The sequence below is a fragment of the Miscanthus floridulus genome, chromosome 9, assembly GCF_019320115.1.
Source record: "Miscanthus floridulus cultivar M001 chromosome 9, ASM1932011v1, whole genome shotgun sequence".
Lineage (NCBI taxonomy): Eukaryota > Viridiplantae > Streptophyta > Magnoliopsida > Poales > Poaceae > Miscanthus > Miscanthus floridulus.
Window position 1 is genome coordinate 18,944,312 of NC_089588.1, and position 26,666 is coordinate 18,970,977.

Genomic DNA, 26,666 nt, shown 5'->3' on the forward strand with positions numbered 1-26,666 from the left:
CTGTCCGGATTCGGATTCGAATACGGATAGTGTCAACTATGTCGGATATGATACGATTGGATATCGACATCATAAATATGCGATTTGAGTATTCGGATATGGATACGGTATCGGATGTTGGATATCCGGACTCGGATACGGACAGATCTCAACCCCTCTAAACGGATTCGGTTTCGAATACGGTCGGAAAATATCCGTACCGTTTTCATCCCTACTTATAAGCCACCCTTTTCCGCGTGGGGTCCACACCTTATAAGTCATCTACAACCAAACAGGCATGACTTATAAGTCACTGGTTTTCAGTCACCTGACTTAATAAGTCACTTGACTTATGGAAACCAAACAGGGCCTTAGTCTCCATGAAACTTGCCAAGTCATAAGTCTTTCTAGCTATCCTTTTCAGTCTATTGCGGTGGTGATTGTCCTGGTCTTGTCTCTGAGTTCCCATCAGTAGTATATATATGATTATATGACTTTCCAACTTTTTATCACATCTTTATTGGTCTAATTTAAAAGTATCTTCACACGGAGATTTTCCTCTCGATAGATTTCTGCGGAGACCGCAAGTGACAAGACAATAATTAATATAAACAAAACTGGAGGTAAACGCCGACCAGAATTTAAATTTTGGAAAAAGCGAAAGGATATGAACCTTAGGGCTTCAAGAACGTGCACATACATTTCACCCTTCGCAATTTTTCATACCAAAGATATGCCACCCTTTTCAGGCTCTATTGCCTTTTAGTTATTCTACAATTTCGTGCCAGACAATACATCTTCAATCAACGTTAGTGCGGAGGTCACTTGATAGAGATAGAATTTTCAACTGTCTTGGGCTGAAAAAAAAAAAACTCGACCAGCCGGAGGTATAACCTGCCCCAGGACATTGTAATTAAGGTAGGAGACTCAATCATGCTGGCCGAGAAAATCTTCGAACCCCGGCTTTTGTCACTGAGGGATAATTTTTCTACAACATATGCCATGAGCTACCAACTTGTAAGCCGACATATTTAAATTCGCTCCCACGGAAAGTTGAACCGAGGACCTTAGGTTTTACTCAAGCTCTTGTAACCACTAGGTTACATAGGGGAGTAAAAGTATTTGACAACTTCACTTGACCCTGAAGGTCCTTGGACGTTTGTTTATGCCTATGTTCACATTCCCCCATTTTTATACTGTTCATTCACTCTATCTGTCACTACTACAGAAAAAAAAAATTATGCGAGGTGTTTGAAAAATGGCGTTGAAGGCGGGCGGACATTTGAACTACCTCGGTTAATGCCTACGATTAACCGAGGTGGTCACAATCAACCGCCTCGCAAAATCGATTTACGGAGATGGTTAAAAAAAATAACCGCCTCCAAAAATACCCCTATTTTTGGAGACGGACCTCCTAACTTGTCCACCTTGGAAAAGACCTAGGTCCAAACAGGCCCAGACCGAGACCCGATAGACACTCAAGTATAAATATCTAACCTAGGGTTTCACTCAAAGCTCACCCTCTCTTTCTTCCTCTCCCTCTCACCGAGGAGCGCCGCGCCCCCTCCCATCCCTCGCGACTGATATCACACTGTACGGACAACTTCCTCCGAAGAGACATGTGGGCTTCACACGTTGACATTTGGGACCAACCGCAAGTATAAAATGTTGGGGGCTTTCTTTTATTCACACACTGATATCACACTGTACGGACAACTTCCTCCGAAGAGACATGTGGGGCTTCACACGTTGACATTTGGGACCAACCGCCAAGTATAAAATGTTGGGATCCAGTAACGTATCCATAGGAGCAACTCCAATAGCTTAGCTAAAATTTATAGCCAAATTCTATTGTTTAGCCACTTTGTAAATAGAAAACTTCTTAAAAAAAAAGAGGTCTACAACAGTCTTGCTATTTTACAAAGTCAGATAGCGAGCACCCGTGATTGGCTTTATATAGCCACCGAAAATCAAGGGATAGCTAGCTTTATACTCAAAATAAATGTCGTCGTTGGTATACATGCCACAAGTTTGACTCGATTTATAGAAAATACGTGCAACATTTGTATCTCAAAATAAATTTATTAAAAAACTAGATTCAAAGATCTTTCCAATAATACTAATTATGTACCATAACTATTAATATTTTTAATATATATTTAGTCAAAGTTATTTCTCGAGAAGCCAAACAACAGATATTTAGGGACAGATGGAGTATTTTACAAAATCAGATAGCACATCTGTTTGAGCCTACCTTTTGTTATACAAATTCTAAAATAGGCTCTACAACCAGAATAGCCAAGCTGTTGGAGTTGCTCTTTGTATTGACTTGATAGTCAAACATATTTGTGATAAAACATAATTTAACATAGACTCTCAGCGTCGCGCCCCCTCCATCGCTACCCCGAGCTGCGCCGCACCCCTCCCCTCCCCGAGCAGTGTCATGCCCCCTCCCCTCCCCGAGCAGCGCCGCTATCCTCTCCCTCTTCCTCGCTTGGCTCTCCGGCGCGGCGGGCGTAGCTCTCCTTTGGCAGCGGCATGGCGGGCGTGACCCCTCTCCCTCACCCCGGATCTGGCCGGATCCATGGCGGGTGCGCACCCCGGCAGCGGATTCCGGTGGAGGGCGGCGGGATCCACGACAGGCGTGCCCCCCGGCGGCTGGATCCGATTGAGGGAGGCCGGAGCCACCCCCCCCCCCCCCCCCCCGTCGGCGGATCCAGGGCTGGCGTGCTTCCCGGCAACGGATCCAGGGCGCTCTCGTCCTCCGGCGGTGGATCCAGGGCGGGCGCGGTCTCCGGCGGTGAATCCAGCAACGACGACGACCGGCGGTGGAGCTTGGATGGGCTCGGCGGGCCCGTGGATGGTCTCGGCAAGCCTGTCCACGGGTTTTTCCTTTTTTGGTTTTTTATTCGATTTAGCGAGGCGGGCATCGAACTACCTCGGAAAAGATTCCATTTACCGTGACGTTTTGACCGAGGCGGTTGTGATGCCCGCCTCGGTTAATCATTTCTGCCCGTCTCGGTAAAGTTTTCTGTAGTAGTGTGTGTTAAAGTATGCCAAAAGAATTATATCTTTGTTCAAATGTGTTTTGTTCAGACAAACTCTCTTATTTTAATTTCAAGAAAGCATGAAAGAAGACATTCCGTACAGGCCAAAACACACTAATCTTAGCTTAGTCTCCATACTGGAGCATTAGTTTTTCTAGCTGTTATTTTCAGTCTTGGAAGCAGTGGTGATTGTCCTGGTCTCCTACGACATCTTGTTAGTTGATCTCCACCAATAGGCCCAACGGCCTATTGGGCCCTATCTCTGCTCCCTGATCGGGGGAGCCCAACCCTAATTCGGTTGGAGGGCCCCTGTCGCACAGCACACATAAAAGGAAGGTGGGGGTGAGGGCTCGGACTACGAGGTTGACCGGAGCCGCCACACCCACCCAAAGAGAAACCCTAATACCGATCTAAAGAGATGCTGCCAGCGACGGGATGTGCCCGAACCACCGCCGCCTCTGCCTCGCCCCTGCAGGACATCGCCGACGTCACTGGACTTCTCTCCACCGCGCTGGACGACTCCTACTAGACCGCGGCACCGGCGTCTACATTGCTGTGCCGCAAAGAGAAACGTCAAGGAGGCTTTTCGGATCTACGGGTTACACACAGAAAGGTACACCATACATTTCGATCCTAACAATGGTATCAGAGCCAGTGGACTCCGTAACCCTAACCGGGTAAAAGCAAAAAGAAAGAAAGACCGGCTCACGGTCTACCGGTTATCACCGCCACCGCGCGTGGGGGAAAGGAGCCGCACCGTTCGACGGCGCACGGCAAAAGAAAAGAATCCAGTTCGGATTTGAGAAGAAAAGTAAGGGCCCTCGGCACTTGAACTCTAACCCTAACTGGGTTAAAGAATGGATGAAAAGAAAGAAAAGGTTTCGGCCTTGAGGAAGGGCCCTCGGCACCGAACCCTAACCCTAGATCCCGATTTGATTCGGAAGGTTCAAAAGTACCCTAACCCTAACTCGCGATGAGGAAGGGGAAAAGAGGGATTCGGTACAAATAAGAAAAGAAATGAAATGAAAAGAAAACCGAACCCTAACCCTAACCCTAGATCTCGATTCGATTCGGATGAACTCTCCGGTTCGGAAAACAGAAAGAAGAAGAGAAACGGGGGTCAGCATACGAACCCCTAACCCTAACCCTATTCCCCACATCAGTTCGGACAAGAGAAGAACAACCAAATCAAAAAGAACTAGGGGAAGGAGAAAGGGAAGGGAGAAGAAACCCACCCGAACCGGCTTTTCGCCGGCGCGGGAGAAGAAGTGCCGAGCGGGGCAGTTGCTCGCCGGGCTCGGTCAAGGGGGCGCCGCGGCCAGGCCGCTCGACGACGGCGTGCTCACCCGCAGGGGAGCACGCGCGCCGGCGAGGGGGCCGGCGACGGCGCCGTGGCTCGCTGCTCCACCGTCTCGCTCTCGCCGTCTTGCTCTCGGTCATTCGCTCGGGAGCCGAGTTGCTGCGCTGAGGTAGACAGAGGAGAGAGCGGCGAGCAAAGAGAGAGAAGGGCAGGGGGCGAATGGCCTCTAGGGTTCGGGACAGCGGCCGGATTAGCCATTTTGTTCGGCCAAATCGATCGGATGGCCGTCGGATGAAATCTGACGGCGATGGAAGCATGGGCCGGCTTTCAGCCCAGGCGGGCGCGAGCCGCACGCAGCTTTGGCAGCCCAGGCCCAGGTTGTGGCCTGGGAGCCACAGTGATCGCGTCAAAGGAGTTGGGCCAGGCTGTTTTGGCGGCCGGGCCGAAAGAACAGTGAAACATATGAGTCATTTTTTTTCGGTTTTTCAACTTTACTAGAAAATGAATAAATTGGCTCAAAAGAAAAATAGAAAAAGTATCTTTTAATTGAGTGAAAGTTTTTTCACTGCTAAAGAAAAAGTATATTCTCTAGTTTATTTATACCAATGTGGTATTTAACTGGAGAAAAGAAAAGTTTTTCCAGTAAATCTTTATTTCCTAGAAATTGATTAATGGATTAAAGGAAATAGAAAATTACAATTTTCCCTGTGAGTAAAATTCAAGAAAAGGAGAAGTTTTTCCACTGCTAAAGAGAAATTGTTTATTCTCCAATTAATTTTGTACCAACGTGGTATTTAATCGGAGAAAAAGAAAGTTATTCCGCTGCTAAAGAAAACGTTGATTCTCCAGTTATTTTGAACCAATGTGGTATTTAATTGGAGAGAAAAAGAGATTTGACATGATTATGATGTTGTTATTTTCTGACCAACGTTGATAATAACAATATCGTAATGTTAATGATTTATGTATTAATTCTACTTCTGCCCAACGGTGATGTAGAATTAGTGTATAAGAACAGATGTTAATTTTAATGATTTATGCATTAATTCTACTTCTGCCCAACGGTGATGTAGAATTAGTGTGTAAGAACACTTGTGAAAGTTAAAGATTTATGCATTAATTCTATTTCTGCCCAACGGTGATGTAGAATTAGTGTATAAGAATAATTGTATGTTTTGATCATGCAAATGATGTGTTATTTTATGTTAAGAAAAGTTTTAACCTGGTTTTCTCATCTTGTCTAAGGTGGACTGGGTAGTCACCTCACCGTATTCCACTGAGTTTGTGGCACCGGTGAGGGAGACAAAAGTGAATGATGTCATTTGGGCAACTAAAGAGAGGGATTTTGAATCCCAAAAAGATATCCTATGACTCCTTAGGCATAGGAAATGAATCACTACCAACAAGAAAAAGTTTGGCTGTGATAAAGAACATGATTGAACCTGCAGTTGTAGGCTAAATCTCAAAGTGTGACACGGTCACCGAGTACCTCGATAGAATAAAGAGTCAGTTCACTGACACTTCAAAGACATATGCTACTCAGCTGATAAAGCAGCTGGTGACAGAGTGTAACTCTGGAAATGGTGGCATAAGAGAGCTCACGATGCGTTGTCAAAATTATGGCACTATCGTTCAGACCATATTTCGAGGGGGAGAATAGAAAGACAAGTTAAGAATGATGTTCTTCCTCCATTAGAGCTCTCAGATTAAGAACAATGCAGAGAATGCATAAAAGAAAAGTATGTAAAGAAAGATGCTAAATGAAGCGCAGGAATTTTATAGATTATTCACACAGACATCTGTGGTCAGTTTCCTGTAAAGAGTGTGGATGGTTATGATCCATTCACAGATGATTACTCCCATTATGACTATATTTATCCAATCAAAGAAAGAAAAGATGTATTGGATAAATTTAAGATATTAAAGATTAAAGACAGTCAGGTCTGACCGTGGTGGAGTACTACGGTCGGCATACCCTAAAAGAATGGTATAGTAGCCTAGTATTCAATACCGGGCGAACCTCAGCAGAATAAAGAAGCTAAAAGAATCGATCGTACCTTGATGGATATGGTGGGCAGTATAATAATTTACTCCACCTTATAGTTGAGCCTGTGGATGGAGGCGTTAAAACCTCTATTCATATTCTCAATAGAGTATTAAGAAAGTCGGTGCTCAAAACACTGTATGAGTTGTGGACAGAAAGAATACCCTCACTTAACCACTTGCGTGTGTGGGGGGGAGCCCTGCTGAGGCTAAAGTGTTTAACCCAAACATTGGGAAGTTATATCCCAAAACAGTAAGTTGTCATTTATTTGGCTACACAGAAAAGTCAAAAGGTTTTCGTTTCTACTGTCTAGAGAGACATACAAAGTTTGTGGAAACGAGACATGCTGTCTTCCTAGAGGACGAATTAATGAGGGGGAGCATGGTAGCTCGAGAAATTGACCTTGAAGTGAAGCGGGTGCAAGCGCCCACTCCAATGATTCATGAGCCAATTTTCTCACTACCTGCTGTAGCTGCACCGACAGTGCTAGATACTGTGGTGCCAGCACCAGTTGTTATCCCACCTGTGGCAACAATGAATGAAAATGAGGAACCTGTTCTTTAGGATTCAATAGAACCAATTGCCACACATGAGGGGGAGCAACAACAGCCTCAAACAGAAGATGTGCCAAATGTGGAGGCCCCTAGAAGGTCTCAAAGAGTTAGAAAATCAGCTATTCCTGCTGATTATGAAGTGTACAACACTGAGGAATTTCAAATGGAGGATGATCCCACCTCATTTGAAGAAGCCATGAGAAGTGATCATTCATCAAAGTGGCTTGAAGCCATGGAAGATGAAATGAAAACAATGAATGTCAACAAAGTTTGGAATTTGGAAATAATTCCTAAAGGAGTCAAAACAGTAGGCTATAAATGGGTCTACAGAACAAAACTTGGCTCTCAAAGGAATATAGAGAAATATAAAGCGCGACTTGTGGCAAAAGGCTATATGCAAAGAGAAGGAATTGATTACAATGAGACATTTTCTCCAGTCTCATGTAAAGTTTCCTTCAGAATCATAATGGCATTAGTGGCATATTACGATTGAAAATTACATCAGATGGATGTAAAGACGGCATTTCTCAACGGAGACTTGGAGGAAAATGTTTACATAGCACAACCGAAAGGTTTTGTCATGGAAGGAAAAGAACGAATGGGATGCCGCCTAAAGAAATCCATTTATAGATTAAAACAAGCTTCAAGACGGTGGTACTTGAAGTTTGATTAGTCAATAAAGAATTTTGGGTTTTAAACGGAATGTAGAGGACAATTGTGTCTATGCAAAGTTTAAGAATGGGAAGTTTATCTTCCTTGTCCTGTATGTAGATGATATCTTACTTGCTAGTAGTGATGTCAGTCTACTACTGGAGATAAAGAAATTTGATATGAAAGATCTTGGCGAAGCCTTGTTCGTTCTAGGGATCGAGATTCACCAAGATAGAAGAAAAAAAGGGTATAAGGACTGTCACAAAAGGCATACATGGAAAAGATCTTAAAGAAATTCAGTATGCACAAATGTAGTCCCTCACCTGCTCCTATAGTCAAGGGCGACAGATATGGGGATTTTAAATGCCCCAGGAACCAATATGAGCTCAATCGATAAAGTTAAAGTGGTTCCATATGCTTTAGTTGTCGGAAGCTTGCAACATGCTCAAGTATGAACACGCCCTGACTTGGCATTTGTTACCGGGTTTTACTTGGCAGATTCCAGAGGAACTCTGGAATAGAACATTAAAATTGATAAAGAAAATCTTGCGTTATTTGCAAGGAACGAAAGGCCTCATGATGACATATAGAAGATCTGATTCACTCCACATGGTGTGATATTCAGATTCTGATTATGCGAGAGTGAATGCATATCTAGACGTGGATTTTCTATCATCTCGCAAAAGGGAGCTATTTCATGGAAAAGCTCAAAGCAAACTGTCACTATATCGTCCACAATGTATGACGGTTTGTAGCATGTTATGAGGCAACGGGCAGGTGAACTAACTAACGAAGTTCATACCCGGTTTGAAGGTGGTTGACGACATCTATGGACCACTTAAAGTAATACTGCGATTATAATCTGGCAGTACAGTATGCTCACAACATAAGTCAAGTGGTGCTGCCAAACGCATTGACATAGAGTATTATGTTGTGAAAGATAAGTCCAGGATCAAGTCATAAGTCTTGAGCATATGAGAACAGAAAGGATGCTCGCGGATCCGCTTACAAAAGGCTTATCACCCAACATGTTCAGAGGACGTGGTGTTCAGAGAACATGTAGCTAGCTTGGGTTTAAGGGAAAGCCTAAAATATTCCTGGACAAAAGAAGGCCCAAAGATAAGTATCTATTTCAGAACAAAGTAGTGAGTTGTAGCTGTTAAGTCTATCGGCAATGGACCGTGACGATGAGACATGCTCTATGAGCTAATCTGTAATGGAATGAACAAAAGCAAATGATATGAAAGTGAAAGATGGAATGAGATCAAGGGGGAGAATGTTAGTTGATCTCCACCAATAGGCCCAACGGCCTATTGGGCTCTATCTCTGCTCCCTGATCGGGGGAGCCCAACCCTAATTCGGTTGGAGGGCCCCTGTCGCACAGCACACATAAAAGGAAGGTGGGGGTGAGGGCTCGGACTACGAGGTTGACCGGAGCCGCCACACCCACCCAAAGAGAAACCCTAATACCGATCTAAAGAGATGCTGCCAGCGACGGGATGTGCCCGAACCACCGCCGCCTCTGCCTCGCCCCTGCAGGACATCGCCGACGTCACTGGACTTCTCTCCACCGCGCTGGACGACTCCTACTAGACCGCGGCACCGGCGTCTACATTGCTGTGCCGCAAAGAGAAACGTCAAGGAGGCTTTTCGGATCTACGGGTTACACACAGAAAGGTACACCATACATTTCGATCCTAACACATCTGAGTTCCCATCGTCGTTATATGACTTTGCCACTTTTTCTCGTGTTGGTCCGTCTCAAAGGATCTTACGCCCCGCAGAGATTTTCTTCGCAAGAAATTTCTGCCGAGAGACTATACCGCGACTTCTGACATAAACTACTAAAACTTATTGTAGTTGGTTAGCTAGCCCATTGACTAAAATGCCTGATTGATTGGGCTCCTAGAGCATCTTTTAGACTGAATTAAGCATGTTTTTTGTGAAATCTCCAACGAGATCTAGAGATGAGTACGCCATGGATACCACAAGATGCATTGTTGCATTTTTTTAAAAGGACGATAAAAGCTTTGCCGCTATTTTTATTAGACGAACAAAAACAAAAGACAAGTGCCGACCCAATGCTTCGGTTTGTATGTCTATGTGCATTTACCATTTCTAGAGAGTAGCTAAGGCTACTTGCAGTAGCGGATCCAGCCAAAATTCCACTGATGTCATAAGTACTACGTCGTGGCTTAAGTTCACATATGAGCATCAATTTGCAATGAAAATCTCAGGAAATTGCAATGAACAGGGCTGGCTCCGCCCCTGGCTACTTGGTAGGATTGTTATAGGTTGCAAAACTCTTTATGGGTGGGAAGGTAGATACACTTGATAAACTCTAAGTGCACATGTTGTTAGTTACTTTATCTGTTTAAAATTATACTTGCTTCGTTACAAATTATAAGATGTTATGGTTTTTCTATTTTTTTCACAACTGCGCCAACTAGCATGTATTTCATTTAGAGGGTAGCATCACAAACACAAGGCAAACCGCGGGTTGCCGCACTCAAGGATGAAATAGAAAAGAAAGGAAAAGCAGCAGGAAGCGTTATGGACTTATGGCTTTTCTAGATAAATAGCTTTTATGTACCTAGATAAATATTATATTTCTAAATATATAGTAAAAGCTATATACTTAGAAAAACCAGAACGTCTTATAATTTAAAATGGAGGGAGTAGTTCACTTTGGTTTATCCTAACTGAAATCGTGCTAACTTTAAGCAAACTTTTGGGGAAAATGTATTAACATCTATGGATTCAAATAAATGCTTTATCAAAATATAGATATCATAGCTAATTTGGTGCTGTCGTTGATGTATTTTTTATCAACCCCATTCACCTTGGTCCTCTTGATCACCATTGCCCTGCAGCTATATATATAACTAGGGCCTCCTTGTATCTCACCTTGGGCCACCAAATGGTCTGACCGCAAACTAAAAGAAGAAGAGCAGATTGATAGGCCAGCCAGCATGACAGAGTTTCTAGTGAGCGCTTCAACAGGGCCAATGAATTCACTCCTCTGTAGGCTGGTCACACTACTTGGTGACGAGTACAAGCTACTCAAGGGGATCCGCAAGGAGATCAGAGCCCTGAGGGACGAACTCAGCAGCATGAACTCCCTGCTGCACAAGCTCTCAGAGCTCCGCGATGAGCTTGATTTCCAGAGAAAGGAGTGGAGGAACAAGGTACGTGAGATGGCCTACGACATAGAAGACTGCATCGACATTTTCATGCATCAGCTTCGTCCTGGCGGTGGTAGCAAGAAGGCTGGATTGATCCGCAAGCTCACCATGAAGATCCGAATCGCCATCCAAATCCAAGAACTCAAGTCCCGTGTTGTGGAGGAGAGCGGTCGACGCGATCGGTACAAGCTGGACGACGTGCCCAGTTTCAGCAAGAACAGGCTGGTGGAGATTGATCCCCGGCTGCCTAAAAGCCTTGTTGGCATTGACAGTCCCCTAGACAAAATCATCCATTGGCTAACAGATCAGAAAGAGGGGAAACAGCTCACTGTGGTATCAATCGTTGGATTAATTCGGAGGTGTTGGCAAGACAACACTTGCGAACCAGGTGTACTGCAAGATCAAGGACTCGTTTGAATGCAGGGCGTTCGTGTCCGTGTCCCAGAATCCTGATTTGTTGAGAATTTTGAGTGATATGCTGTCTCAACTTGGGTGCTGTAGGATGAGAAACCTGAATGATCAGCAAAAGCTTATAGAGAAGATTAGGGAACGCCTCTCCCGCAAAAGGTACGCCTATTTTGTTCAGTTTTCTATGATTGATCTGTTTATGGAACTTAAATACTAAAACATTCTTTCTACCAACTCGCTTCTCTTGCTAACTACTATTGTAGAGTGGAAGGATTGACAATAATTTGACCGCTGTTATGTGTAAAAATATTAGATTCAATCATTATGTTTATGTTTATGTTTATGGAACTATTTTACTACTCACATGCATGCACATAAGTCAGAACAAATGAAACTCAATTTGTTTGGATCTCATCTACCAATAGATGAGGTCACAAAAAGTAGTCTTCACCTAGTCCTTGAAAAAAATAATCTCGTTTGGATGTTGCAAACTGATTTGGGTGTTGGACCCAAATTTCTTGACATGAAATTCATGGTTTTGATAAAAACTTGTTCTTTCCAAAATTTGGATGCCATGTACTCGTTAAATGTATTTTATTAGTTATTACTTTCTGACCGTGTAAGAGTAGCTTCTGTAGTGACGACTACATGCAACCACTTTAGTTTACCCAGTGCCGTAAATGAGATATTCTGTGAACTCATTTTCACTAGAACAACCTAACATTTGGTATGAACTTAACTTCCTAATAGAACCAATTTTCTGATCTTTGTGATCCAAGCAAGCCAGAATTATTAACAAGATCCGTTGACCACCTCACATTCATTCTAGTACCGCTAACAAGTTCTTCAGTTAGTAAATTACTCTCTAGTTCAAAAACAAAATTTTCTATGAGATTCATTTATGGGAATAGCCATACATTGGTTCGAAGTCATGACTACCTAGAGCATAGCAACTTGGAACTGAATATGCAATGATTCATGAACCATGAAGGACCAAGAAGTACCATTGTTATGGCTAAATTGTGACCATATCCAATGGGACTAACTAAGTTTGCTAGCATACTAAATTTTAGTCATAGGGATGCAAATAGATGGATTTGGGTCATTGGGTGAAGAAACCTCCAAGGAAGACCAAGAGCATGAACTGAAGACCATAGAAGGTGTGAAAATAACCCAAGACATCGTGGAAGAGAAGCCTAAACAAACGTTCAAATAGACACAAAGCAAAACACTGCACGTGAGCTTTTACCATAGGTCACAAGATAATCTAGTGCATATATCCGGTGTCAACAAAGAGCATATAAAGTCAAGACCAATGTCATGAACTCATTGGATGATGCGACGCTAATGAGGAACACACCAAAGCTTAAACTTTCGATACTGTGTTGGTGAAAGTTTGTCACCATATGTTTCGGTGCAACGCTAGATGAAATCACTAGAGTTTTTGTCTCGAGGCTCAGGAAGAAGAAGCACTAGGCTCACTAGATGTTCGGATGATGAGAAATTGAAGGCCACCACTATTGTCCAGTGATTCTAGAAGAGGGCAGAAGATGGTGCAAGAGGCACAATAAATTCTAGCACCCATTGGGATGGTCCACTAGACCATTTGGTGATGTGGATAGGGAAATACCTACGTAATGGTCAGTTGCACTCATTGAATGATTTCAGTGATGGGTACTTAGAAATACTTACATAGGAATTGCACCATTTGTTGCAATGACTACTTGAGTGTGAGGGCGTACAAATATATCCTCACTAGGATTTTGAAGGAGGTTAGAGAAGTTGGATGTTATAGGCAAGATTCACACCCGTATTTGACAGCTCTATCCAAATTTGGTCAAGATAAGAAGAATTCAGCTAGTGCTAGGTTTAGTGCTACTTTAGGCCTATTAGCCTAGTACTTTAGGTGTTAGACTAGAGTTAGGCAAGGTTTGCATACCACTTTACTTGTCGATGCTTGTGTGCACCAAGAGTTGTAATCTAGGGCTTGTAAGTCTTGTGAGAGCTTCCAATCACGTTTGTGGAGTGACTATTAGTGTTGTGTGAGAGAGGAGAGGCCCTTGGTATTTAGCTAAATGTCTATTGGGTGAATACAATGGAGAAAATTCTGCGAGAAGCAAGGCAGAGACCTACTTGCACATGGGGAAGGCTTGTAGGCTATTCATGGAGTTACTTGACTAGGAAGTTGGCCCTTGCAAGGGCTTCCTTGTAATAGTTCTAATGGGGACCAGTGGAAAGCACGAGTTCTTTTGGTACCTCACTAAAAAGTCATCATGCGGGTCCGTTGTAGCCTACTCTTTGCATTCCACAATACCTTTATGCACTCTGTTTGTGGCTTTACTTATTGCATTTTCAGTTGCTAAAATTGGAAAGTATGATGCAAAACTTTTGTATAGTAGAGATAGCAACACTTAAAGGAACCTAGTGCACATCTAGATAGGAATCATGTAGCTTGTTATATGTGCAATACTAGATGTAAATTTTAGTAACCCTAATTTAAACCCTCTTACCCTCTTAGGGCATCACAGTCCCAACAAACAAAAATATAGGTGATTACATATGGCATACGAGGGTTGTTGGGGGTGGGGGTGGGGGTTAGGGTGAGGGCAGGGAAGGAGAAATAAATCTACCATGATGCAAACCTCCTGCATGTTTTTGGTACATGCTATGCTATATGTGCCATGTATGTTTAGGGCAGCTCCAATGGTGACTTATGAGCTAATTCTAAGCATATGTTTCATATTTTAATAGAAGATAGAGGAAAGCTAGCTATCTCTTGGTCAAAAGCTAGTCTCATGCACACATTTCAAGATTATGTGAGAGTGTCATGTGGCACTATTCATGTTATGAGCTATGTGTTAAAAGCCAACACCGTTGGAGAAGTTGTCTTAGAGCTAGTAACTAGCTCATACTATTGAGGGTGCCCTTACAGCTCAAAAGATCCATTTGGTTCACTATTGTACTTTTCATACTTTGACATAATTCCTATGGCAAATGTTTGGTTCACTGTCATACTTTTCATACTTCGACACTTTTTCATGTTCTCAGATCTATGATCAGGGATGATTTGCTTAACACTCAGTTAGCCATTTTTATGTTGTGTGACTAACACATGATAAACCTGAGTTACAAAGCTATGTCAAGCTTTGCTCAATAGATCTTCGATAGATCCATTTGAATCATGGGACTAAGCGAATCATTGTCAAAAGTAGAGGAGCTCAAACTTCCACTAACAACATTCCTATTGTGTGATGTATGCTTGAAATACAGAGCTCTTTTTAACTTTACACAATCCAAGCTAAACCAATGTTGAGAGATCCCTACCAAGGCATAGGATCGAGGATAAAAACATAATAGATGATTGTCTTATTATCTTTTCATCCTTCCTTTTGGTCATATAAAAATACTTACAGATTCTTAATGAAAAATAATTTTGCAGATACCTCGTTGTAGTAGATGATATATGGAGCATACAAGCATGGGATATCATCAAATGTGCTTTTGTACATGACAGTGATGGAAGCAGAGTTATAATTACAACACGAATTGAACAGGTAGCTACAACATGTTGCTCTTATTGCCACAACCACATATATAAGATGAAACCCCTTAATGACCTTGATTCAAGAAGACTATTCTTTCAATGAATATTTGGTTCTGAAGATGCTTGCCCTGAGCAATACAAGCAGTTTCAGAAAAAATCTTAAAGAAATGTGGAGGGGTGCCACTTGTGATAATAAGCATAGCTAGTCTTTTGGCAGGTCAAGAATGCTTGCATAAGGAAAAGTGGGAGAAGAAACAAAAATCACTAGTTTTTGAATTGGAAACTAGTCATGATCTTGGGTGGGTGCGATATGTGCTAAACCTTAGCTATAATGATTTGTCTCATTCCCTTAAGACATGCTTCCTATATCTTGGCATATATCCAGAAGATCATAAAATTGAGAAGGTTAATTTGCTAGGACGTTGGATAGCTGAGGGATTTGTTAGTCATGAACATGATTGGGGTCCAGAGGAAGTTGCAGAGAGTTACTTTAATGAACTTGTGAATAGAAGCATTATCCAACCTGTTGGATTTGAATATGGTGAGTTAACATATTGTAAAGTCCATGATATATTGCTTGACTTTATTATGTTGAAGTTCATTGAAGAGAATTTCATCACCAGAATGGATGAGCAACATAGCATAAAAGAACCTCATGAGGTTCATAGGCTATGTTTCCAATTAAAAATGCACACTTGTTACCTGCAAACACGAAACTCTCACAGATTCGTTCAGTTACCATTTTTGGATATCCAAATTGTATGCCTTACCTTCCAAGATTTCAACTCTTGTGAGTTTTGGATCTATATTATTGTGATAAATTTGATGGAAATGAGTTCCTCGACTTGTTAGCCATATGTAAACTCTTCCATCTAAGATATTTGAGGACCAATAGCCACCAATTACAACTACACAAGCAAATAGGGGACCTAAAGAATTTGGAAACAATGGATATTAGAGATGCAGTTATCCATACTATTCCATCAGATCACTACTACAGATTGATCTTTCACTGTCATAGCAATAAAAGCGACGGTGTTATACTTTCACCGTCGGTTGGACCGATAGCGAGGCCTCTTGCTGTAGCACCTAATTTTAAGAACAAAACCAGATACACACCATATGTGTGCCCAGGAAGTCAAATCACACATATAGCGACAAATTACAATAGTATCAAGAGACAATGCTTTATTATATAATGAAATATACTCATATTTAATACTTACATCAGAGTATCGCAGAATGGTAGCTAATTTTTAGGCTCCATTCTTCACAGGGACGACTGACTGGGGTAACATATGCCTAGCACTTCTATTAGTCTTTTGGGAACTCCTCCGTAACTCCATCAATCTTCGGAGCAACTTTTCTAAAGTCTAGGGGTGTGGGGAAATAGCAAGGGTGAGCACATGTCGTACTCACCAAATATAACATGGGGTTCGTGAGGCTCAAAAGGCTGACACTGTTTTAACTGCGATTAGCTTTTAATGAGTCATGATTTTAAGCAGTTGAGTAGCATCAAATTTATCATAAGCCCGTATAAACACATGATCAGGTAAACATGAATAATGAATGGCATAAACAGTAATCATTAGTGATCATCTTTATCATTAGTATCATCAGTGTTCATCATCTATTCCATAAGGGTTCCAAGGCCACTCGTGACCATAAGCATGGCTGATATACCAGTTTTATACTCTACAGAGGTTGTACACTTTCACTATAAGTCATGATTTACCCTTTCTCCCGAGGTCACGAGCCTCTTAACTCACTGCCAAGGAAGGTCGACAGGGTTCACTATGAAGCCTTTCAAAGGTTTGTCTAACAAGTTATGGCCATTAGATTCACTCAGCAAACAGATATAGAGCCCCCCTTCTCGATGGCACAATAACGCGTAGCCTATACTCAAGGGGACAGAGTCCGCACTATACCCGATTCGTCAAACCATTCTTACGCTAATAAAGGTAACCACTAACAAGCTAGAAAAGGATCTCATACTGAGCTAAAGCTAGAGCCATGTAGCCCTCATAGCTGTACTATAAGTCCCGGTTTATCACTTATAGATAATTCCTTATGGAGAGGAATCTAGAGCACCATAAAATAGCCCAATGCTCTCGCCCCCTTGTTCCATGTCGCTAAAAAGCATCTTTTAGTGTTGATTTCATATACCATTAGTCAAGTTACAAGATCATGGCTTTAGTTGAGCACTAGCATCATACTACCCAATGCAATAACTCATGGGTAACAAGAAATCCAGGATATTAAATAGCTAGGAAACTTACTACGGTTGCCAAGGTACACACATGTATATGATTAAATTATTAAAGTGAATAGGACAACAAGGAAGATCCCATGCTATACTTGCCTTAGACTCAGATTCTTCTTCTAGTCCAAACCTTCAATGGAACTCCTTGATCAACACGTAAAGCTCACCGATTGGACATGATCATAAAGCACCACATAAGCATCCATGCAATCATACATGAAGCAAATAATAGAACTAAATTAGAACAGTACACCAAACATATAAAACAACAAGTAAAAAGGTTTTAAAGATATTCTACACATTACTACGAACACATAGACGTGAAAAGCACGCTAACCGGAGCTATGACAGAAAAGTTATGAACTAAACAAGATTTCCTTTAATAAAATAATAGATTCAATTTTAACCTCAAATTTTAAAAGTTGAAAATATATTTAATAGTAGTATAAATATGTAGATTACACAATTACAAATCTAACGCAACTTGAACAGGTCAAATCGGAGTTAAAACGAAGATTTTATGGCTAAAACAAGATTAGTGGCAAAACTGTAAAGAGATGAAAACATATTTTGGATCGAACCAAAGAAACTATGTTTTCAAAAGAAGAAAACATATTTTGAATCTAACAGAGGGATTTTATGCTTTCTGAAAGAGAAAACATATTCTGAATCTATTAGAAGGAAACTACGCTTTCGGAATAGGAAAACGTATTCTGGAAGTGCGCCATGGACTGTGGGTTATATTACGCGAAGCTATAGAGGCTCTTTTGCAAATAAACCCGGTGAAGGGGTACGGGCGATCTTGGACCGTTGGATTGAATTTGGATGGCCTAGATTAGAAAGGAGGGGGAGAGAGAGTCACCAACCGGAGAAGAAAACCGGCGCGATAGAGCTCCATTACCGGCGACGAGAAACTCCCCAGAGCACTTGGTTTGGGCCCTAGAGGCCACGGTTTGACGAGCCGAGAGCACAGGGAATAAGAGGAGAAGATGGTGAACTCACCTAGGGCCTTCTTGTGGTCGACGGTGGGCCTACAGCGTTGGGCAGCACGGCGGCGACAGCGACGCCAAGAGATGGAAGAGAAAGTCTAATTTACTACACGGGGGATTTACTAAACTAGGGGTTCCCCTTACGGTAGTTTTAATGTGCTTTGCCCAAGGGGTTGGTACATATTTATAAGGAGAAAAACTCCTCATATCTACATCAACTAGCAATATGGTACTAATTAATGTTGCACCCTTCCATTTACTAATGGACCTAAATAATCATTAAAGCCCATTAGTAAATAAATGCATGGACCTTTGAGATTTATTAGGATTATTACACATGGGCTTTGAGAGTTGGTTGGAAAATGAGATATATTATTTATTTTTAGAATTAATTAATTTCATAAATAAAATAATTCTAGAAAAGTCCAGAATTAATATTTAAGCCACAAAAAATACTCCGAGACCTCCGAAAATTTGGGAAATTTTCTAGAGACACTATGGAACATGATGAACCCAAATAAAGTATTTGGAGATCATGAAAATATTGTTGGAAACTTGGAACATAAAGATTAGGGTGAAGGAGGTAGGAATTAAATTCTAGAAAGAAGCTGGAAAATTCCTAGAGATAGATATTCGTCTCCTAAACGTATTTAAAAAAACACATTTTGCACATAGAAACACAAGGTGCGACCGGCATGAATGCAACAAACACATTTCTACCTTAAGATAAATTTTAATCTAATGAAAATTTATTATTTCCCCATGTTTTCATGAGCATAAAAATATAAAATTAAATCATTTTAGCTCTATTTCAAGAGAATCAAATTTTAGGGTGTTACACCTACGGAAGGAAATTGACAGTCAAAACTTCTACCATCGATGGGTTAACAATAGATGCGGCAGTTGTATTTTCTCAGTCATATGAAAAGCCGAGCCGACTATGATACGTGTTATGGCCATCGGCCCCCCACGACTATTTGGCCTTTCAGCGGTGAAGTCAGCGTGAGTTATTTCCCAAATACCCACAACATAGTTGCATCACCATTACTTACACTTCTCCATCTTCAAGGTTGACCTATTTAACCAAGGTCTAGATGCACCTCTTGGGCTCAATCCACACACTCTTGAATCCATACACTCATGAGCTAGTGTATCTGTCCTCATTGCCAAGAAGTGCTTTGTCTTCATCCTTGCACCTCTCACGCCTCTTTTCCACTCCTAGGATCTCAAAGCCTACCAGTAGATAGTGGGAGAAAATCTCAATGAGTACATCCATCGCTTTTCCAAGCAGTGCAATGAGCTTCACGACATTGTGGATGCGGACATGATTGGAGCATTCATCTTCGGCACAACCAATGAAGCACTCATCCATGAGCTCGGACACAACAAACTACGTATGAGGCTAAGGACCATAATCAGCAAGGGAGAGGCAAGAAGGACAGCTAGAGGCATCACGGTGGTCGACAGGGTCCATAAGCACCGCACAAGTAGAAGACTGGCAAGCTCAACCATGTCAGTTTTGATAAGATAGTCAAGTTGCCGTGACGCAACCATGGCTACCTGGTCAAACACACCCTTGAAGAGTGCGACCTCATCAAACGTTATTTCAAGGGCGACTACAAGGCAACCGGCATGGGCGCGCTGTTCGGATCCGCCGGCAATGAGGGAAAGAGGGATGCACATCCTGACCCAAAAGGGTGCCTCATGATCATTGGTGGGACAGTGGCACATGAGTCCAAATGCCGACAAAAGCTCATGGACAGGGAGGTCAACATAGCCACCTTGGGTGATGTCATCCCAGCTTTCCTGAAATGGTCGAAGGCTGCTATCACTTTCAACAGAAAGGATCACCTCGACCACATTCCGCAGCTAGGACATTTCCCTCTTGTCTTCGACCCAATCATCGACAAGACCCACCTATCTCGTGTCTTCATGGATGGCAAGAGCAGTCTCAACCTCCTCTACGCTGAGACCTATGACGCAATGGGACTATCATGAGCAGTGATGCGGCCATCCAATACTCTATTCCATGGAGTCATACTCGGACTTTAGGCCATTCCCCTTGGGTAGGTCGACCTAAAGAAAAGAGGTTGACGGAGGGTGCGATGCCGCCAAATCTATCCTACGACACTTCGGTCACTAAAACTGAGTTGCACTAGGCTAAGCCTCGGGGGTCGATCCCTAGGCAAGGTTGCACGACTATGGCATTCGAACGATCAGATCATTAGCAAGCACAGCAAGACAATGCTCCACAAATGAAAAGAAATCAAGAAACATGGGCTAAGAAGATTTCTTTATAAAAAGGCCCTAGGTACAAACTAAGGCCCTTGGCCACTGCCGTGGAGGATGTCCTCCAGACTCACAGCGGCCATGACGATGGCGGCGACAGTGAAGTCAGCCACCAGCTCAGCTCGCTCTGCTTGCTCGACGTCACCTGGGAACCTGGGCTCCACCCGACGGAAGTCCTGGTCGGTGTGGAGTTGCATGGCGGTGTGGGCGACGCCAGCTCCCTACTAGATTCCCACCACCATAGCCCTCTCCAAGTCCTCCATCAAGAGATACTCCTAGAGGCGGGCTTCCTCCATCTCATGGAGAGAGGCTGCTAGCTGCTCCTCCAGCGCTGGCAACAAGACGATGAGAAGATCAGAAGCTACGGATGTTAGATAGGACGATAAGATAGAGAGAACCCTCACCCATGATATAGGCCTAGGCATCGGCGGTCACTGCTTACGTGGTGGCAGTCTTCCTCTCTGAGGTGACAAGCACCACCCTGATAGCGTCTAGGCAGCGCTCCAGCCATGGTTGGTGTCGAAGTAGCACTGGCGGGCCTCGTCCGCCGCACAGACGAGCACACGGAACTCTCATTGGTCATCCGAGCAAGACAATGATGACAAGGATGAACTTGACCCTACCATTGGTGGGGTCATGGCACAGGGGGCATTGGTGGCTCCTCTGGATGTGGCATGGGAAATTGCCCTGGAAACATCACCAATCAGCATAGGTCAATCATAATCTCAAAACATTGCAAGAAACTTATCCTTGCCCGTGGTGGTGGCCCTCTGGCCTCTTGTGACTCCTCTTGAGGACGCTTGTCGCGATCCATCTCGGCGAGCGGAGAAGAGGCTGCAAGCACATAAGAACAAGAATGAGGAACTAGTAGAGCCAGTGACCTAAAGCGAATGCCACCCTCGTCATACCCCTCTAGCGTATTTATAACCACGATGGACACCTAAGGTAGGTGAAGCGATCGGAGGAAAGGTGGAGCGACGGTTGCCCACGCACCGGCGAGAACCAAGTAAGCCTTAAGCATTCCCATCTTTTCCATACCATTTTGATTTACGCACCCACATTCCGTGGCACACGACTGCTCATGGGTGGGCGCCATTAAGCCATGATGTGGTTGGCAAGGCCTACCGCCCACAGAATTCATGAGCAGAACGACCCACCGGTGTAGCTTTGCCTATGTCAGAGCGTGAAACAGCCATGGTAGAGGATGCGGCTGCCGAGGCCTAGGTGTGGCTCGCTGGTAAGTCATATTGGGCACAATCTTGCTCTTTCACTTCGTGCGATGCAACGTCATGTATTCTATTGTAGGGTTTTCTTATCACCTTTTTTAGCCATCGAGGAGCAGCTCAACACTGCGTCGACCAAGGCGGCGGAGTTGCGTTGGGCCAATGATGACCTAGCCTAGTAGACGACAAAGGCGATCCTCCTTTGCTAGGATGTCGACGACAACGCCCATGTCGCCGCCCAGTTGTCGGCGGAAAACAGCCGCCGCTTCGATGCCCTCAACCAGGCAGTAGTCGCCATCGTCTATGTAGGGGTGCCTACATGCGGGGGCAACAATGGAGCAACATCTTCGATGTGGGGGCCTATGTGGGCTAGAGCTAGGGTTCCCACCATGATTGTCCTTTCACGATCGAGATGACCTCGTCGTCTACTTTCAGCCCCCGATCGCGGCCGTGGTGGATGTACCATTTGTGCACCTTTGAGACATATGACACCGTATGACACAACCGTCATTATTAGGTGCTAACATCTTCGAAGGACCCATTCACCACTGTCGGTAGCCTTCATCGTCGTCTGTAGATGGTGTGGATGGTAACACTTTTGTGTCAGTTTCCAAGCCCACAACTCACATTCCTATTTTTATTCTATGGATTAATTAAGGAATTGTGAGTTACTATGAGACACTTAAAAGGACAACCATTGTACATATAGTCTATTATAAGTCATCTTAACTTATGGGAGAAGCATTCTGGGAGAAGCATGCTCCACTAAGACAGCGTGGGAGACATGGCCTATTTAATGAAAATAAAAGTCCCACTGAGACTAGCCTTTAGTAGATGAAGTATGAAATGTTCAAGTGAATGTAAACCGTCTCGTTTTCCACTTCCCATCATCTTTGTCGCACCATCGAGTCACAGATCTTGATGGTTCCTTCCCCGCTCGAGTCTTGTGGTGAGTCTATTTAAGCAAAGGTAAGACGAGCTTCTTAAGCATGCTCTGATCCCAACCTTCTTCCTTCCTTACCATCGGACAAACCAGAGAAACCCTTCAGTTGCTCCTAGTCTCCCATCGCCATGGCTACCCTAGACCTCCATCTACTCTAGCACTGTTGGGAGAAGGCCTTCATGATCAGCTTCTGCTATCACCTGGGCGTGGCTATGTCTACTCGTCCTAGGTGTTAGAGGATGTTTCATGAAGGTAGGGAGGAACGCCTCCATGGTATGGTCCCAATATTGATCGCCATCCATGGTTAGAGCATGCAGAATCAAAACCATGGAGCGCTTTCATTAGAGCAAGGGCCCTGGCACCGGTGGATCTTTCGGAGCTTTCACTAGAGCAAGGGCCCAAGCTTCTGGCTCACGAATGCAATCTAGATGTGGGAATAGATATCCTCATTGCTTTGCTTCTCCTCTTCTTCCCACTGCTCCTAGGGGGATGTTAGAGGAAGTTTTGTGAGGCTATTCCCCATCTCCATTCTCCTATTTAGTCAGGTATGGCTTAAGGAGATAGATGCAAATGGAAGAATGTTGTTGCATCTAGATCAATCATTTATTGAACGTATTAAGGATATAGATGCAAATTACCCTTATCCAAAGCAAAGCAAGTTATGAGGATCATTGTAATGCCATATTTCCTATACCCGTAGATTATATGTATAGTATAAGATATTAATGAAATCTCAAGATTTACTTTTGAATGTTGGACTCAGTTCTAGTTTATTTCATACTTAATCTAACATTTTTCTAGTTACAATCGGGTAGAACGAGTGACGGTTTACAATCGGGTAGAACGATTGTCGTCTGAGGCACAAGTGGCACGATGGCTCCTGGAACATCTTTGTAGGACCCATTCACCACCACCAGTAGCCTTCACCACCGCCTGCATACATACGGTCTAGATGGTAACACTTTCGTCAATTTCCAAGCCCGCACGTGGAGTCCCGTGTGTTTTTACAAAGTTGTACACAATTTCCATTCCTGTGTCTAAAACGGTTGCTTACAAAGCATGATCCCCACCCTGTGTCTTTCTCCTCGCCCATAGCTTTTTGTTCCTCATCGCCGCTCCTTGCTCCCCAGTGCTGAATTGCGTGACTGCCCCTACTTAGCGGGGTGCAAGCCGCCACTCACTGTTGACAAGCTAGTACCCTGTGCCAGTACGCTGCACCATCAAAGGCCCGCATAGGTCCACCGGTGACTAGGCTGGTACTCATCACCATCGTGGCTGCTCCAGCTCAATCCCACAAGATCCAAAGGCAATAGTAATGCTTTCACACTTCCCTCCATCTTTCTTGGATTTTTTCCCTCTTCACTCATCTGAGTACAAAGCAAGCTTCCATCTATTTACTAAGGAGCTAACAAGGTGACAATGCCACCACTTCCATCGTTGGCCCCACTCCACCAGATCCTAGTCAAGAACTCAAGATGGAGGAGGAGGCCCCCAACAAGAGGAACAAAGTGGCCGTCCTCATAGACCATGTCTTCGACCTCATCCTCCAATGCCTCACCGCCCGCTCCTTGTGCAGCTACAAGTGTGTCTATCGCTCCTAGAACCACCTCATCTTCGAATCCGAGTATTGTAAGAAGCTGCCCCAGTTTATCGCTAGATTCTTCTATCACAGCTGGAAAGGCGAACGCAACTTCTCTAGCATCAACGGTGAATACCCCTCCTTGAGATTCTTGCCCTTCCCCATTAAGGATGTTGTGATCTCAGATTGTTGTCGCAGGCTCATCCTCTGCTGGTGCGTTGGGTTTCGCTATGTTCTCTATAATCTGGTGACTAACAAATGGTGGTTACTACTGGATAACAACCATTCTTTTGGTTCAGCTCACTTGGGGTTCGATCCGATAGTCTCCTCACACTTCCATGTGATTGAACATGGGAAGAAGAGGATGGGTGAGTCCGTAGGTGTGAGCATCTACTCATCTAAGAGTGAAGCATGGATGTTTGAGGAATCTGAATGAGGTAAGGGTGTTGTATGTACATATGCGACAAGTGTGTTCCTTAATGGTTCTATGTAGTGGCTGGAGTTGTCCCAGATAGTTGCTGTTGATATGCAGGGAAAGGCATGGAAGAAAATTTGTAGGCCACGTGGTGAAGCAATCTCTATCCACGAAGCTCAGGGCCAGTTGTGTATATGTACTGCTAGTATGTTCAGGAAGGATCAGCTTTTATTCTGGATCATAGAAGACTATGGTGCTGATAACTGGACATTAAAGCATATAGTGACCACACTAGAGATATTTGGATGGGACAATATTCAATTTGGTTACGATGTTTGTGATGCAGACTACAGAGTGATTGCAGTTCACCTAGAATGGAATTTGATTTTCCCTATTGGCGAGGATAGAACACTGATCGCATATGACCTGAACCTCAAAAAGTTCTTGTCCTCCCTGCCCAGGTCGTGCGATATCCTAGACCTACCTAGAGGTTATGTCCGGAGAGACCTCACTATCTTCGTTATGTTCCCTTGTTCATGGAGTCAGTAGGAGAACAGTAAAGTTGCATATACTATTCTTTCTTCAGGTAGGGAGTTTTTTTGATTTTATATACAGTCTAATTTTGCCTTGGTAACTAAAGCACTTGAATGTTGAATATTATTAATGCTGCTGTTTTGTGCAGGTTGTGGAGTCTAAGTGCTTTTGAACAATTTTCCTACAATGGCTAAGGGAGGAAGAAGAGGGGTTCCATGGTGCACTGGCTACCAAGCTGAAGGAAGCTTTGCCTTGCAAGCAGGAGTGCCAATCTAAAGGAGCAGAGCACATCTACCTCGTTTTCATTATGTAAGTCTATATGGAGCAGAACCTTTATTCTCCTATCTATGTACCGCTTGTATTAATTCTTGAGTTGACACAGTTGTTATGTTAGTGTCACTTGTTATTATAAAAAAGTACTCTTCGTTGTGGACATGATGAATGGTGTGTAATGATTATATTTGTATGTTGTGTTTAGTAAGTTATTAAGGCCTAACTGAATTAGTAAATAAATTATGAAAACTGGATTCAATTCTGTGACCGTTGGATGTAAAGGCCATTGGTTGTTTTTTCATCATCGCCGCTATCTATCTCATGCGGCAGGGGTCAATAGTGTATCACCGCCGAATGGCTTTGTAACCCAACGCTGACTAAAAGATCTTCAGAGGCGGATCATACTACAACACGACAGTGATCATTACCTATGACTAGATGATTCATACAGTGAAGTGACGGTGATGTCCACCTAGACATAGACGCGTCGGCCGCCAAAGCGACAGTGAACACGTACTGCACACAATTGGCTCATTATGCAAGGCGACTGTGATCCTGGTCATTGGCTAAAACGGCGGTGTTAGTGTACACCCACATAGGTGGGTCATGGTACAACACAACGGAAACAATGACCTAATCATGGACGGATCATAAGCCAACACAGCGGTGTAAGTGTATACCCTCACAGGCGAGTCGTGCTCCAATGTGACAGAAATAAGGACCTGATCGTAGATGGATCGTAAGCTAATACGGCGGTGTTAGTGTACACCCACATAGCCAGGTCATGCTCTAATGTGACGGAAGTAAGGACATTAACACGGACGGATCATAAGCCAATACGGCGGTGTTAGTGTACAATGCAATCAGTCTCAGATAGCGACGGTGAGGGATATGATCATCACTGCCGACAGCTTACTGCCGAGCCCAAAATTGGACTATGATGGGGGTTATGATGTGGCTGTGAAAGGTGCGAGTGTAGTAGTGGATGTTCCTCATCTAAAGTCGTTACGTCATCTGAATATTCCTATTGATGTGAAGCTTCTAGATGGAATAGGAAAATGGTTAGCCTACGTGCTTTGGGATTCTTCAATATCGCAGAGAATTCCATAGACAATATAAGGGACCTTGGTGAACTAACAAATCTAATGGATCTAGATCTCATCTGGGCAAAACACATTGTGAAAGCACATGGCCCTTGTGAGAAACTTAAGATCGGTTTTCTCATCGATTCATTGGGAAAGCTCACCAATCTCTGCTCTCTTTATGTCTCTTCTATCGATGATACTAAGTTGATAATAAGCCCTACTTGTGACTTCTTGAGTTGTTGGTCTCCTCCTCCACATAACCTTCAAAGGCTTAGCTTGTCCTTCTATACAATGTCAAAGGTTCCAGAGTGGGTTGTAAGGGACCATGACACCTAAGAGAGGAGGTGAATCAAGCAACTGA

General features: G+C 43.4%; 1 pseudogene; it reads left to right on the forward strand.

Annotated features, from left to right (window-relative positions):
- The first annotated feature begins 10,547 nt into the window (after nucleotides 1–10,547).
- Nucleotides 10,548–26,513, forward strand: LOC136479368 (disease resistance protein RGA5-like; annotated as a pseudogene).
- The last annotated feature ends 153 nt before the right edge of the window (nucleotides 26,514–26,666 follow it).